This window comes from Ailuropoda melanoleuca, chromosome 6 (genome assembly GCF_002007445.2).
Source record: "Ailuropoda melanoleuca isolate Jingjing chromosome 6, ASM200744v2, whole genome shotgun sequence".
Lineage (NCBI taxonomy): Eukaryota > Metazoa > Chordata > Mammalia > Carnivora > Ursidae > Ailuropoda > Ailuropoda melanoleuca.
In genome coordinates, this window is record NC_048223.1 from 114,660,583 (window position 1) to 114,666,582 (window position 6,000).

Sequence of the window (6,000 nt, forward strand, 5' to 3'; positions counted from 1 at the left end):
CCTAGATTGTTCCTTCTTTCTTTTTTTTCCCCCAAATTTTTGTTCGAGCCCCCCCTTTTTTTATTATGTTCAGTTAGCCAGCATATAGTGCATCATTAGTTTTTGATGTAGTGTTCAGTGATGCATTAGTTGCATATAACACCCAGTGCTTATCACAGTATGTGCCCTCCTTACTACCTAACACCCTGTTTCCCATCCCCCGCCCCTGAAACCCTCAGTTTGTTTTGGGGAGGTCCATAGTTTCTCATGGTTCATTTCTCTCTCTGATTTCTCCCCCTTTGGATTTCCCTCCCTTCCCCCCACGAATATGCACCATTTGCTTTGACATGGATGGAACTGGAAGGGATTATGCTAAGTGAAGTAAATCAAGCTGAGAAAGACAATTATCATATGGTTTCATTCATATGTGGAACATAAGCAATGGCCCTAGATTTTTCTATGTGGAAAGATTTTAATTATTTCCTTAAAATAAGATATAAACTATTCAATTCTTTTATAGAATATAAACTATTCAGATTTTTAATTTCTTCTTATGTCTGTTTTATTCCTTGGTTTTTGAACAAAAATTGTTGATATGCTTAATCCTTCTTATAATTATTTTTTTTCATTTATCATTCAGGAATTTTAGAAAGTTCAGCCAGTACTCTTCATATGTTTCTTCTTCTCTGTTTCCTCTGTCTTCTGCTTTGGGACTCTACTAACACCATATTTCTTATGTTTCTTTTATATTTTTCCTTGTTTCCTGACCTGTTTTTCAGTTCACTTTTCTCTTTTCTGCTGTGTCTAATTTGGTTAGTAATCTCATCCATTCAGTTCTTAATTTTGGTTATTGCATTTTCGTTTTGTTGTTTTTATAGTTCCCATTTTTTCAGATTAAATTCTTAAACTATCTATTATAGTTTATAATTGTCTTCTGTTGTTTCCATTTTTTTAGGCAAATTTCTAATCTTTTCTTTTATCTCTTCCATTATAATGAAGATCATTATTTTAAGACCTGGGTCTTTTTCCTGATAATATCTGGATTCCTTTAGCCCTATTTCATCATCCTTTGTTTCCAGTAGCTCCCGTTCTTGTTTTCTTATCTGTTTCCATGTCTGGTTATTTTTCATTTTGTCCTCGATACCATATTTGCAAAATCTAATTATAGATTGAGACCTTGGATGAAATCTTTTCCAAAGAAAATTTAATTCTGCTTTGTGCATGAGAACAGTAGAACCTTAATCATTTTCAGACATAAGTTTGGTTCAAAGTAGATATACAGTCTCTGGAAGGCCTCACTATTCTCTAATTCCTAAGATTACGCTTCAGGACTTAGCTCACCAAACTTTGGTGGGCCTAGACTCTAATCCATTTTCCTGTGAAATATTGTCCCCATCCATAATTAGGCACAAAAGGATCCCCCAAATGATCCTGGGATTCTGTCCTGTTCTGCATCCAGGCCTGGTAATTTTTCACTCTTTTGCTCTCTAGCCTTTTAAGCATAAAGAAGTAAACTCTATCTTTTTTAGTTGTCAACTTACCTGGTTAGTTCTACTTATCATTATTGGTCTCTGAAATCCATACAGCCTTAAAATTTTAAAACCTGTACCTCCTGTACTATTTGAGGATTTACATTACCTTTGTTTCTGATTTTTTTAAGTTAAATTGCCTTAGAAATATGTTATTAATATTGATACTGTGCTACTCTCTAATATTATATTTTAGCTCATATTACATATCATTTTAATGGGTATTTTTAGAGGAAAAAACAAAAGCCAGTGTGTTTTATCTTATGTGTACTTTTTATAATTTCCAGTGAAAAGGCAAATTTATTATCAGATTCTCAGCTGTTTTAAATCATCTGTCATGATTTTTAAAAATTAAATTAATTAGATGTCCACCCCCCTCTTTTTAGTTTCTGAGTAGAAAAAGTATATCTCATGATAAGATGTATATGTATGTATATTTAAATATTTAAATTAATAGGGACAAGATGAAATGCTATATTTTAGCACTTAGAATGTGGCATTATTTTATATTTTGTTTTTTAAAAGTTACATTTATAATGCAATGTGATAATTCACAAAAGAGATAGTCATTATTTAGGTGACATGTAATGACAATATTTGCCCTTTCAAAGTCCCTAATAAATATTTCAGCCTAAATGTGTTTTCTTAAAAGGTCTGCCTGTTTGCTTAGTTTACTTACTGGGAAGAGAGGATGATTATCCCTTTGCTTTAGACACAGAACACTTTGAAATTATGTTTTTAATTAAACCATTCAGAAGACTTCTGAAGCCTTTTAATGTTAGTATCTAATCTTTATACAGAAAGATTCTGAATTTAAAAATATTACTTAGCCTACATATTAGAAATATTAGTGTAATTTATATAATGCAATATTAATATGTTTAAAGAATTATTATTTATATCTACACTTACCCTTCACATTCACTTTACCTCCTATAATCTGAGTTGGAACTTCAAATAATCTAATTTCTCAAATTATTTATTATGTGAATTAGGTTAATATATGTTCATATTTCAAATAAATATATTGAAATATTTTATAATAAGAAATTCTATGTTTAACAAAATATTACAGTGGACAGACCTTAAGATGACTGTCAATGATCTCTGTCTCCTGGTATTCACACTATTATATAGTGTGGGCAGGATCTTTGACTTCTAAATCAGAAAATATGGCAAGGGTAATGGTATATCTCTTCTATAATTATGGCATGTCACTTCCATGAATATGCTTTAAGTCTATCCTTTTTTTAAAAAAAGATTTTATTTATTTATTTGAGAGAGAAAGAGAGAGAGAGGGAGCCCAGAGGGAAAGTGAGAGGGAGAAGCAGACTTCCCACTGAGCAAAGAGTCCGACTGGTTCTTGATACCAGGACCCTGAGATCATGACCTGAGCCAAAGGCAGATGCTTAACCGATTGAGCCACCAGGCACCCCTTTAAGTCTGTGTCTTGGTAGAAGGTTTGCTCTAGGGAGTCTCTCCTTTCTGGCTGGTTTTGAAGAAGTAAGTGGAATTGAAGGTATCTTCTGGGAGCCGAGGGCAGCCTCCAGCCAATAATAAGGAAGAAACCAGGGCCTTTAGTTCTATAGCCACAAGGAAATAAATTCTGCCAGCAACCTGATGGAGCTTAGAAGTAGCCCAACCCCAGTCAAACCTCTGTTGAGAACCCAACCCCAGCTGACACCTTGGTTGCATCTATACAGCAGACCCCAGATCCAGCCAGTGCCTTGATTGCATCCTACCTCATCTCAAAATCAGAGAACCCAACTTTGCTCTATGTTCAGACCCTGACATACAAAAACTGTGAGATAATAATTGTGTTGATTAAAATTGTTAAACTTTTGTGATTTGTTATTTAGCAATAGATAACTAGTGCAAATATATCCAATTGAGCTCTTATTTTATTTACTTGAATTATATATTTGTGTATTAAATATATAATACACGCCTTAGGTGCTTTTAGGGTTTTCAAATTATGAAGGGCATCTCAATCTTTGATAGAAAAATATACTTTCCTGAATAGGTACAATAATTTTAACAACATAAATTAAGGCTTTTCTAAAAACAGACTATTTAAAAAGAAATTTTACTTTTATGTTACTTAACAGAGTGGTTTGTTACAGAACAAAACATAGCTTAGGGGCACCCAAGGGTGGCTGAGTTGGTTAAGCATCCAACTCTTGATTTCAGCTCAAGTCATGACCTCCGAGTCGTGGGATCAAGCCCTGTGTTGGGCTCCATGCTCTTCCTCTGTCCCTTCTGCTTGTGCTCTCTCTCTCTTTCTCTCTCTCTCTCTCTCAAATAAACAAATAAATAAAATCTTTAAAAAAGTAAAAAAATAAAACATATCTTGAAACACTTTTTCTTAATCTGATTATTTAACATTCATATATGTAAAATTTTGGTTAAGAAAGAATTTAGAATTTTCTTTGTAATATTGCTTTCTCCTTTTGTTGAAAATAATTGTAAAGTACTCCACTCTGATATTTTAATTTCATTTATGTGTGAGGTCTACAATGAAATTGATAGATTATGATAATCTTGATTCCTAATCACATTATTATATAGGTTACATGAAAATCTATAATGGCTGTGTCAAACATTTCAACATATCAGCTGATTATATTTGTAACAGATTTGCATAAATGATTATATCAGCTGATTTTGACACATGGGGAATGAGATGGGAAGATCATTCATTTGCATTAGCACAGCATTAGGTATAGGTGATACATTTATACATATATTTATAAATTTTTACATGTATACATTGATATATTTATTTGAGATTTCATTAATTTCATCCCCTGTAATGAATATATTTTTCCACGGGTAGTGACACTGCTATTAGAATGCAAGATCTTGGATTTTGATTAGAGATATGACAAATAGACCTGAATTCTTTCTTTTTCTTTTGTCTTTTTTGAGTTAGACATGAAACAAATTTCTCTTATAAGAGGTGACATATTTATAAGAAGAAAAAATTGGTTGTTCTTGCCTGATCTCTATCTTTATACCAACTCCCATACTTCTCTACATTTACTAGTGAGTTCTTAAAATTCTACTGTTAGCAAGAGCTCTTCCTTCTCCACCATTTATTTATTTATTATTGGGATGAACTCACGAATTCCTGTTTTCTCCAATGATTATAAATCACTGTTATACTTCATCATTCAGCTCTCATCTTGTTCCAGATTTGGCCAGTGGGAGCTACTTCAAGCTCGCTTGTATTTTTGTGACATAGACCCATCATTTTGTGAATAATTCCTTACTTTCTGATAGAAGAAGATGTCCCAGGCTCATCTTTACCTGTCCTACCTCAGATCAGCCATTTAAAAAATATTTTTATAGAATTCTGATTCCTTGTAATGAAGAATTATATTAGAGGCCAATATCTTGGTGCTAGATATGCTCTTTGCTACGGAGGTGTCTTAACTTAGTGGACTGTTCAGTGAACAGAACTAGGAAATACTTATTTATATGTACAAATAAGTACATATATACATGTACATGTGTACATATGCATGCACATACACACATATACATATTTTAGAAAGCATTACTTCATACCCAGACTTCCAGCTCCAGTGTATCTCTCCAAGGTTCTTATGGACCTTCTTCAGTTTAATATCTGTATGTCTCTTCTTCCTCAGTGAAAACACTAGCTTCCGGTGACATTAACACTTTTCTTATTTGTTCAATTCTCTAATACAAGAAATCTTTCAGAATTGCTTTGTCTATATCACTTTAATAAGCAAAACTAAAAAGATTTCGGAGTTTGACTCCTCCACCTTACTCTGCCCAGGATTGAGAATTATAGTCAGATACTGCATTAGGAAGTTATTTGGAATGGTCCCTCTTCTTTTTTCTTCCCTCTCCTCCTCCCTTTCTCCTTTCCTTCCTTTTCTGTTTCTCCTCACCTCTCCTCACCTACTCTTCTCCATCCCTTCCTTCCTTTCCCTTCAGGTTGGCTATATAGTATTCATTTGAAATTCATTAGATTCATTTCTTTTAGTTTCTGTTTTAGGGTTTTTTTCCTCTTTCTCATCCTTATTGGTTTAATATATATATTTTGGAATATGTTGAACATCGACATTCTTTCAAAAGACAAAAATACTTAAAAATATACTCAGAGTGATTAGTTCCCATTTTCTCCTCCAGTAGGTAACTGACTTGTTTTCTTGTTTATCCTTGCTGTGATTCGTATATATATCTCTTTCTATATATATGTTTTATGTACATGCATGTTTCTTATATATGTGTGTGTATATATATATACACACACATATACATATACATTCATTTTTTTCCTTCTTACACAAAAGGTAACATATCATAGATCTGTATCTATATTAGGTCATAAAGATCTTCATTATCTTTTTGTTTGGTTTTATTTACAGATGTATGGTATTCCATTGTGTTTATATACTGTAGTTTATTTAACAAATCTTGTGTGCATGGACATTTAGATAATTTACAATATTATGTAATT

General features: G+C 32.6%; 1 protein-coding gene across 1 annotated transcript in view; it reads left to right on the top strand.

Moving 5' to 3' along the window:
* Positions 1-6,000, top strand: part of ATRNL1 (attractin like 1) — a 723,131-nt gene that overhangs the window by 241,902 nt on the left and 475,229 nt on the right. The window lies entirely within an intron of this gene.